Raw genomic sequence first — 11,302 nt, 5'->3', positions numbered from 1 at the left:
AGTTTCAGACCATGTATTCAGAGCATGGATGTACATGATACCAGCGGTTTGGTGCCTATATTCACAATCACACCGACCAAAGCAATAAATTAACCACTGATTTTACACAAAACTAAAGAAGATGCACACAGAAGGAAGAAACACCAAGTAGTTGCTAGTGAACATCCTCGTGGTGCTTGGCACAAAGAATTAACCACGGGACCAGAACACAGTAATAAACTAAAAAAACTAAAGCTATCCACAATAAACACATAATTTATGGCCATGGTGCAGAGCATGAAAATCTACAACCACACAATACAAAATTAGTCCTTCTTTGTGCCGATAAAGTTACTGGTATCAATAACATTACCAGCATAAAAATAAACAGAGAAACCTAAATTTACTTGCTTGAACTTAAATGATGCCAAGTTGCCAGACATCCTCCAAGTGAGAGTTCGATGTTTAGTTATGTCATCTCTCTTTAGCAGATAACCTGTACATATGGGAGCCCCCCACATTTGATCCTGCAACCTAATAGGTACTTCCAATATGACCAATTGCTCCAAATGGTTACCTCTGATCCAACTAGAGGAGAACTCACTTCCAGACACTTTCTATAGTTGAATGAATATACATCTATTTCGTTAGTTACAGCAAAGACAGATCACTATGAATCTGCATGTGAGAAAACCAAAATGCTTTTATATCAAACCACAACTGAAAAATAGATTAAGGCTAAGACAAGTGAATTGACCGTACCAGAAGACTATTTACCTAAATTTAGGACAGGTATCAGATTGATCCTCCAATTATCCATTATGAATTGCAAAAACATCAATAGAACAGTAGGAGTGCATTACCCACATGAAGAAGACCTTATGTGGCTCATTGTCTCAATGCACCAGCAACTAACTTGAAAACTGACATTTTAATGCATTGCAGAATGGACTGATCTCCCACTTACTTAGTCCCAATACTTGTGTTTAGAACATGAATGGGGACGAGAAAGTTCATAACCAACCCACTGATGAGTGATAGCATTACATACCAGTATTCAGGGATCGAATTATCAATTCCATCACACGTTACCAACAACCAACCAAGCATCTAACGGTCATACAACAGCGGACAACCAGCAGACAAGTACATCATAGTACGTTCTTGGCTCGTGTGAATCTGAAATTAGTCGGCAGTTCCCCTTTACAAGCAGCATCATAGTCCTCTGCAAGGTGTGGTACAGCTTCCTTATGAGGGCATATGAACTTGTCCCTAAATGCCTTTTCCGTGTCCTTAAAAACAGTGCCGTAGCTCGGGTTGCGCTTGAGCAATCCATTTTCCTTGAGAAACTCTACAGCATAGTACCGGGGCCTAAGCCGGCCCTCTAGGCTGTAACAGACAATTGCGGGCTGTTGAGCAATGTAAGCCGGTTGCAAGCCAACCTCAGATATGAGGAACTCGGACCTGTGCTGCAGCGACTCCTCGGACCTCGTCAGCAGCTTTGGAGCCTTAGAAAGAGCGATGCCCACCTCGGCATCCGTCCACGTGAATGTTTTCCTCAAGAGCTCTACTTTGGCAGTGATTTTGTCCTCGCTGAAGAACGCAACAGCCTGTAGCGCATGCCTGAACATCGGAGATCCACGGGGTACACCAAGAAGGCCTTCGACCCACGCGACCGCTGTCCGGATGCGCTCGGTGCTGATGTTGAGCGGCGATGGCTTATGCGCGGAGAGCTTGGCAATATCGCAAGCACCTAGCCCGCACTCGCGAAGATAGGCGACATTGGGCTTGACCAGCCTCTCGAGGTCAGAGGAGAGAAGGTATGAGTCCTTGTTGAGAACCCGGAGGAGGTTCTCAGAGGAGCCGAAGAGGGGCAGGTAGTAGTGCAGCTTGGAGACTATGTTTCTCCTGCGGAGTCCGTCGCCGGCGAGGAAGGCGATGCGGGCGATCTCGGGACGCGAGAGACCGAGGCCGGTGAGCCCCGCGACCTTGGGGGCCAGGGTTTTCTCCACTTTGGCGCAGAGGAGCTGCGGGTCCCTGGCGACGAGGGAGGCGACGTCGGCGGCGGAGAGGCCGAGGCCGGCGAGGAAGGCGAGCACGGCGTCGGGCTTGGCGGGGGACTTGAGGTGGGAGATCTTGGCGGAGGCCTTGACGGCCTGCGCTTGTGTGAGGCCGCAGGTGGCGACGAGGTACTCCTCCACGGCGAAGCTGCTAGGGTTGGGGGGAACGGCGGGAGCGGCCGCGGAGATGAGGCGGCCGAGAGGTGATATGGTGGAGGTGGCTGGAGACGAGAGGAGATGGGCGAGGACGCGGCTACTCAGGCTGAGCATGGCGGCGCCGGCGGCGAGGGAGGAGATGGGGAACGACGGTCAGCAGGAGAGCGATCTGGTCTGTTCGACCTTTGATGACCCCACACGTCAGTCTCCCTACTAAGAATGTGACTGGGCTGGGATGGGCTGGGCTGGGCTGGAGTGACAAGCGTACAGGAATTTCCCAGTGACATAATGATAGGACAATTCTCAAAAAAAAAAGGGACTAGAATTATAGGACATGTGTTTCTGAAAGAAATAAGACTAGAATGATAGGATATGTGTTCCTCAAAAAAAAGGACTAGAATGATAGGGATACGTGTTTCTCAAAAAAAAAAAGTTATAGAACAATAAGCATGGTTAAGTGATTAACAATATGCATGGCCAGTCTTGATGTCGAGTATACTGTACTGCATAGGTACATGGCAAAAAGTTATGTAGATTTCATACATTGGTATACCATACATAAGGTCCATTTTCTTCGACAACACTTGGTATGAAGCTTTAATAGAGTGTTTTGGTACCCACGGAAAAAATAGAGTGTTTTGACAACAGGAAAAAAAAACTACCGCTGCCGTCCTAGAGAACTATGGCATTTGAAAATTTGACCAAAAATTCATTAATTTATGACTAAAAGCGACCACTTTCAAATAATGGCTAGTTTAGATGATTTAAACACGTTTATGACATGGGGGACCCACACGCCATGGCTGATGTGGCAAGAAAGTTAACTCTGCTTATTTTTTTTACCGTTAAGTTGAACGTTATTACAAATGAGGCCCACAATCTTCTTCTTCCTCCTCTTCCCTCTCTCTTGGCATTTCCTCAAACACGTAGTGTCCGCCTCTCTCCTCACTTAAGGCACGCCGAGTGTTAGAGCATCTTCAGCCGTCCCCCCCCCCCCACACACACAAGGTCGTGAAATAGCGTCGCTTGGGGCCAAACGGGCGCTAAATTTGATATGGGGGCTCAGGTTTCCAGCCGCCCCTCAAATGCCGCTTTTGGTCCAATTCCAGCGCAAATTCGGCCAAAGTTTGGCCCAAATTTGGCTCACCTTTTGAACACGAATTATAACAAATCGAACTAGGCATTGCCCTTGAGCCTCCATAAGTGCTCCATCAGATCGTCCTGTAGTTCTTGATGCGTTGTGGCTCTCAGATCTCCTAGTGCATATTGAGAAAGCCATCCCATGTTGTCGGTACGTGGTGATCTTTGATTGTAAGAGGACCCTGTCGAAAATATGGTTCATTGTCAAAAATTGGTTCTTCCTGCTCTCTCTCAATGATCATGTTCTGCAAGATGACACTGACTCCCACATCTGAGATTTCTACCAGGTCAGAGCAGGATACCGGATAATAGCAAATCGAGATTAAAGCACACCAAATGCTCGCTCTACATCCTTCCTGCAAGCCTCCTTGCACTTAGCAAAGTGTGACTTCTTGCCTCCTGCCACGGGTTTTGAGATAGTCTTCATAAATGTGAACCATCTCGGATAAATACCATCTGCTAGATAGTATCCCTTGTTGTAGTGGCATCCATTGACCTCGAAGTTCATCGGAGGAGCATATGACCTTCAACAAGGTTTACAAAGACATTCGAGCACTGCAGTACGTTGATGTCATTGTGAGTTCCTAGCATAATAAAGAAGAAGTGCCAAATCCATAGGTCCTGTGTGGCCAGGATCATGAGGTGCTCTTCGTCGACGGTGTCGTCCTCGGCTTCCTCCTCCATCAGAGCCGCGAACGTGTCCTCGTCGTCTGAGGCGATGGCCGATCAAGCAAATCGCCGAACACCTGGCGGCCGTGGTGGATGGGCAGCCGTCGGTATCCCGGGCTGCGTGGCCTTGAAAGCGCACCCAGGATAGCGGGATGGGAGGCTGCCATGAAATCGGCAGGGAAATGGCCTCTTCTAGCGGCGGGGCAGCGACTGTGCGCAGGTGGGCGGCGCCGGGATTGGCATGGAGGCGCGGCGTCCTGTGACGTACGAGGGTGAATCTGGAGGGGGAAGGGGGATTCTCGCCTAGCAGTGGTGTCCCACACGCAGCTTTTCCTTCCGCCGGAGCCCCCAAATGCCTCCCAAGGCGCTGGGTTTGGCCTGGTATCGCCGGTCTAAAAATGGGCCCAACCGACGAAAAATGACGTCCTAGGGACGCGATTGGGCGGATATTTTAGCGCCACGACTAAAAAGGGGCCTGAGGGCCTGTTGGCGGCGCGGCTGGAGATGCTCTTAGCTACAGAGACAGTGAGTGAGGGCAGCGGCAACTGCAAGCTGCAACGGGACTCAAGTTCGGGGAGCATGTAGTCACATCATCACAAACGGCAAAATAAACTTGCAAAATCACAGGATGGTCACAACTTTGTAAGTAACAAGAACACAAATGCTTGCTCTGCATAAATGCCACTGTCAATGGCTAAGCAGACTGAATCTTTAGGCGCGCGATAAAAGCTTGGATCAAAAACATATATACTTCCAAATACATAGTTAAATCTCCCTTGATGTCAAGAGGAAGGGGTGAGGGCTATGGAAGGCAGCTATTGTCAAATCCTGCAAGCATGAACCAAACAGTAGGTAAATACATGTTTTAATGAACTACACGATGCACACATTTTCTATTCTTGCAGATGATCTAGATCAATATCTCAGTCATAGTATAAAATGTGCCAATCTATCGGGACTGGACCATTTTCTCAGTAAATATTGTAAAATACATGCTTACTATAGAGAGCATCACACTCAACCAAGGTGTAAGGGCAGAGTTCAGCCATCATGTCAAGAGACACACAGATTCAGCGTTAACTTTCAGCTCTGATTCAAATCCTGAGTTCAGTATGCTCCTATATATTTTCCGGCCGCTTTTCGCTTGGCACAAAATGTATTGTTTTTTTTATCTATGCCACAAACAACTTCTCCATTTGGTGCAGAGCATGAAAATCCACAATACACACAATACAAAATTAGTTCCTCTTTGTCAAGATAACATTACTCGCAGCGAGTACTTCTCCATTGTGTCAGTAACATTGCTAGCATAAAAATGAACAGAGACACCTAACTTTAGTTAAATTTAAATGATGCCGGCCCTCCTCCATTTTCTGAAAGTTTGTTGTTTAGTTAAGTGAGCATCTCTCTTTAGCAGATAACCTTGACAGATGTGAGTCCTGCACATTTCATCCTACGGCCAAGTAGTTATTTGTAATATGATCAATGGCTTCAAATCGTTAATGCAATGCAGAATGCACCAGCATCCAATACGTGTGTTTACAAACATGAACAAGGACAGACAAATTCATAACCAGGCCATGGCTTCCTCTCTACTGAATGATGATGGCATTACATATCATGATTCAGGAACCAAATTATCAGTTTCATCACACATTAGCAATGACCACCAACCCAGCATCTAACAAGCATACAGCATCGGACAACCAGCACACAGTTAGGAATTTTCATGGCCCGTTCTTGGCTTACGTGAATCTGAAATTAGTCGGCACTTCCCCTTTGCAAGCGGCACCATAGTCTTCAGCTAGGTGCGGCACAACTTCCAGGTAAGGGCGTATGTACTTCTTTATGAAATCGGTATCGCTCACTACGACTGCAGCAAAGTAGCTCCGATCATGCTTCAGCAATCCATTTTCCTTAAGGAGCTTCATAACATAATGACGGGGTCTCAGCCGGCCCTCTAGGCTGTAACAGAGAATTACGGACCGTTGAGCAATGTAAGTCGGCTCCAACCCCACCTCGGAGACGAGGAACTCTGACCTGCTCCGCAGAAAGTCCTTGGAGGTGATCAGCACCCTCGGAGCCCTGGAAACAGCAATGCCCACCTCAGAATCCGACCACTTGAACACGCTCTTCAAGAAGTCTACTCTGGCGGCTATCTTCTCCGCGCTGAGGAATGCGACGGCCTGCAACGCTTGCCTGAACATCCCGGAGCCACGGGGCACGCCTATACCTTCTGCGCATGCCGCCATCGCCCGGAGGCGTTCCGGGCTGGCGACGAGCATCCACGGCTGAGAGATGCTCAACTTGGCAATGTCGCGGTCAGCTAGCCCGCACTCGCGCAGGAAGGAGACATTGGGCTTGACCACCCTCTCGAGGTCGGACGAGAGAAGGCAGGAGCCGCGCTTAAGAACCCGGAGGAGGTTCTCGGAGGAGCCGAAGAAGCGCAGGTAGTAGTGCACGTTGGAGACGGTGGATGTACACCGGAACCGGCGGCCGCTGAGGGAGACCAGGCGGGCGATCTCGGGACGCGACAGGCCGAGAGAGGCGAGCCCGACGGCGACGGGGGCCAGGGTCCTCTCCACTTTGGCGCAGAGGAACTGTGGATCCTTGGCGATGAGGGCGGCGATGTCGGCGCCGGAGAGGCCGAGGCCGGCGAGGAAGGCGAGCACGGCGTCGGGCTTGGTAGGGGACCTGAGGTGGAAGAGCCTGGCGGAGGCCTTGGCGGCCTGCGGTCGGGTGAGGCCGCAGGTGGCGACGAGGTACTCTTCCACGGCGAAGCCGGTAGGGTTGGGGGAGACGGCGGCGGAGATGAGGCGGTGGATCTGGGAGGCGGGAGATGCGGAGCGAGACGAGAGGATATGCGAGAGAACGTTGTGGCGGAGCCGGAACATGGCGGCGCCGCGGTGGAGAGGGAAGATGGCGAGCGCGGCGACGGCGGCGGCGGCGGGGGGGAGGGAAAGGGGGTGAAGTGCGATGGTCTGGCTCAACCCCCAACCCATGTGGCCCCACTCGTCAGTCTCGTACCACCATCTAAAATGGACTACTCCCTACGTTTCACGCAATTCCCAAACTAATGAACTACTCCGTATCTAACACAAAACAAAACAAAACTACTCCTTAGTGTTTTCCTTGTGTGTTTTTATGTAGAGATAAATACACTAACAATCACTAAAGTTAAGGCCAAAGCACAATATGATCACTGGATTTTAGTATATGCTCAATACGGTCATTGAATACGAGTTGCGGTGATTATACGGTTACTGGTTCTCCATAGAGCTCCGTATTTTGTCCCGATGACTGATCAAAATAGTCTTCTGGCCCCACCATCGCTCCCCGCCACCGTCCCCTCGTGCGCCATGTGTCCGGGTTTCAGCAGCCGAATGTGAGGAGCACACTAACATCTACTCCCTCCGTTCTTAAATATAAGCCTTTTTAAAGATTTCACTAATGAACTACATACAAGGCAAAATAGGTGAATCTACACTATAAACTATATTTATATACATTCATATATAGTCTTCTAGTGAAACCTATAAAAAATTATATTTAAAAACGGAAGGAATACATGTCATGTTCTCACACGTTAGGTGACCAATGCACGCTCATATCCACCTCATCATGTTTTGGATTTTAGCCCCCCCCCCTCCCTCTTCTAGTGAAGAGAATTGTTGATCGATCGGTTGTTATTGGTGGATATCGTATTTCTCAGTAGTTTCATGTTTGTTGAGCGTGGTTTAGATGCTCTTCCCAACGGGGTGAAGGTCTGGTCATGAAGGGAGTGTTTTTTAAGTCACCGCGTGCACTTTTTACTTGGGATTGCCATGTTGTAAATGGAAGGAAGGATTGGATTATATATCCTTGTTGCGATCACATAATGTAACTAAAAAGTGTATCTAGGACCATCGACGTTGTCGGGGGGATAACCCCGTGGTAGGCTCATCAAGCCTGCTCCTTCATTTCCAGCCCAAAGGACATGAACATATATAGATCCCCAAGGCCCAAGTCTTCCGGTCGGCTAGGCAGCGCCTACCGGCTAGAGGACGAAGCGGCCATCCCTCTGGCCGGCCAGGCAACCCCTGTCGGCTAGGGTCGAGGCGGCTACCTCTTCTGAGCCGGCCTGGTCCAACCAGCCCGGCTAGGAGTGAGGCTGCCGCATCGAAGCCGGCTAGCCAAGCAGGCTAGCCGCCCGAAGATCACAAGTCACATCAGATCGTTGGTCGGGATAAGACCTTACGATTAAAGGTAGCTACGCATCAGCAAAGGTACTAGATCGGGGCGCCCGACAGGTACGAGCGTCGGCGGCCACGTCGCTGACCTACCCCGGCTCTGATCCATCACCTAGCATAGTGTTGGACCGTCACACTCCCACTCCATTACTGCACTCGGTGTGGGGAACAGTGGAGGCGGCCGTACTACCTGCCCATGACGAATCTCGCGGGGCGACGCTTGACGTACAACGCGTGCTCGGCGTCAACCTTACGCGAGAGCTTCATTGGCCAGCCGGCGGGCCCCTCAAGCGACAAGACAAGAATCTAGTGGGCCCCTGGCCAGCCGGCGAGGCTGCCAGCCGGGTCCCACACTTGTACCTTTTATCCATATTGTAGGCCAGCGGGTTCGTCTATAAAACCCCCCGGTCGCCCTCCATGCAGGGGGACCGATCATTCCACAGTTGAACAACACCCTACACTCACCAACCACAGAGAGAGAGGCAGAGACGAGCCAGCTGCTCCCCTCTTCCTCCTCCCAAAACAGCTCCAGGAGCAACCCTGTACTCTGTTCATACACATCAAACACTCCGGTAGGATTAGGGGTATTATCTGTACGGAGAGCCCTGAACCTGGGTACATCGTGTGTCCCATGCGTGTACCAACCTCGTTCCCAACGTCCACCTTTGTCCCTTCGGTTCTCACCGACTTTAGCCTACCTATGGCATATGTTGTGAGTATTCTCCGACAGACGCGTTGCTAGTATATTTCACCACTATTCACCTCTTTGAGTACAAACACTTCATGTGCTAGAAAGTTCTGTTTATCTTCAGGGGATGGTGGTATATAGTGGGGCGCTTTCTGTCGATTTTTTCTTTTCATACTTCTTCACCAAAGAAATGGAGACACAAGATGTTTTGTCGAAAACTCTAGCGGACTTGTGAATAGGATGAATCAGTAGTAGCGACAAGGATGAATTCATATCGATAAAGGATGACTGTTTTGCGGTGTTTTTACTTGTCAACACCGTTTGTCTGATGTGTTTTGGTTTTTTGTAACAGTTGTGTGAATTATTTGCATGTGTCGGACGATCGGTCATTGCAAGGCTATTACTCATGTTGGATGGGCCAAGCAAGATTTTGGGCTCGACGAGCTCATCCCGGTTTTGCAACTTCGGTGGGCTCCAGAATCAAGCAAGCCAAGCCGAGCCAGTGTTCTAGCCTCATTTCAACGTCGGGCCAAGCCCAGCTTGGCTCGACAAGCCCATGAGCTTATGTGCTTGCAACCCTGTAGAATGTTTCGCACGACAACTGTGATGTCCGGTCTAATTTGACACACGAAAACAATCCCACATGAAACAAAGTGCAGCCAAACCCTGGCCTTCATTCTTCATGTCCCCCTTTCGTACCATTCCTATATCCTCTCAAAGCTCGACTTGGTTCCCACACCAACGCTGCCTTCTCTCCTAATCTCGTCATCCCATTGAAGCAACAATGTGTCGCCACCGTCCCGAGCTTGCATGTCAGTGACCTACACCACCGACCTTGTTAAGCCTGTCAAGCTGCACCGAGATAGGGCAAAGCGCAGGTCTGTTAGAAAGTATTAGTATTAGTTTAGGAGTCTAGGAGTCCTTATTAGTCTATGTTTACTTTCCTTGCACCTCAAGTCTTGTGTAATATATATATGCCCATTGGGCCTTCAATAAACATAAGTTGCTTTCCTAACATGTTATTAGAGCCCTAGGTTTTTTCTCGCATGCGCAACTCGTGCTTTTTCCTCGAACCCGACGCTCTTGCTGCAACCTCTCTCGCCGACGCTTCCTCTCGCATCGTGCTCGTGCTGCAGCCGGGTCTCCAGCCTACCCCACCCCGCCGCCGCCTGTCCAACGCCGTTGGATCTCGCTCCCGATCCGGTTTCTCCCTGGCCGCTGGCTCCCGATCCGGTTTCTTCCTGGCCGATGGCTCTCGTTCCTCCGCCGCTTCCTCGATCTGGAGGCCGACTCCACCTACCTCGCCCCTGAAGGAACGAAGGAGGAGAGCAAAGCAGGGTTCTATCCCGCTGCCTCTGGTCTCCCGTCCCGCTTCGCCCGGTTCCGCTTCGAGGTTGCCATCGCGGTGGACCCCACCAGCCCACGGACGCGATTCCCACCAGCCCGAGGACGCTGTTCCCACCAGCCGACGCGACAGCCAGATCGCGGTGGATCCTTGTTGCTATCCCTCACGCAGACGTACCATCAGCGGCGGCCGCTCCCTCGGACGTTGTTCCTCCCGCGGACGTGGTCCCCTCACGCGGCTCCTCGTCAGATCGCGCCGCCCCTGGCCCCCGACTCCATCCGCACCAGCTCAGTCTGAGGCTCTCCAGATCAAGGCAGGGGCCCTCCAAAGCGATTCAGATCACGTCCGGGGCTCTCCAGATCGAGGTCTCGTTGCTCTCCCAGATCGAGGCGGCTCCCCCATCGCCAGATCGAGTCCTGCTGTCTGACGCGGTTCGTTGACTAAAAAAAATGTCTGCTTCATCCGGCTATGTTGTTGTTCCTCGTTGTCTGGTGATCTTTGATGGCACTAACTATACCGAGTTCATTGGCTTCATGCGCATTCACATGCGTGGCATCCGCCTATGGGGTGTTCTTTCTGACGAGGTTTGTTGTCTGCCACGTCCGGTTTCTCCTGTGGCTCCCACTCCGTCGATCCCTCCGGCTCTTCCTGCGGATGCTCCTCAGACTGTGAAGGATGCAGCTAAGGTTGCTGATGAGGCTGCTATCCGTGCTTATGATGAGAAGGTTTTGGCTTATGAGGAGGCTCTTCAGGTGTATCATAGTGCTCTGTCCGTTTACACCCAGTGGCTTGATGATGATGCTCGTGTTGCCGCTGTTCTCACTGCTAGTGTTCTGCCTCAGTTTGCTTCTGAGTTTCTGGGCTTTCCTACTGTATTTGAGATGGGGACTTGGCTTCGTCAGCGCTATGAGCCCTCTGGTGATGCCTTATACCTCTCAGTGGTTTGTCAGGAGCATGCTCTTCAGCAGGATGACTCTACTGTTGATGACTTATATGCACAGAGTTCTGCTATCTAGCGCTAACTCGATTCTCTCCG

The 11,302-nt window shown here is 50.6% G+C and overlaps 1 pseudogene; it reads right to left on the bottom strand.

Annotated features, from left to right (window-relative positions):
• Nucleotides 1-891: 891 nt before the first annotated feature.
• On the bottom strand, nucleotides 892-6,987 carry LOC123404870 (annotated as a pseudogene).
• Nucleotides 6,988-11,302: the final 4,315 nt, after the last annotated feature.

The sequence above is a fragment of the Hordeum vulgare genome, chromosome 6H (assembly GCF_904849725.1).
Source record: "Hordeum vulgare subsp. vulgare chromosome 6H, MorexV3_pseudomolecules_assembly, whole genome shotgun sequence".
NCBI classification, from domain to species: Eukaryota; Viridiplantae; Streptophyta; class Magnoliopsida; order Poales; family Poaceae; genus Hordeum; species Hordeum vulgare.
This window is presented reverse-complemented; position numbering and strand designations above follow the sequence as displayed.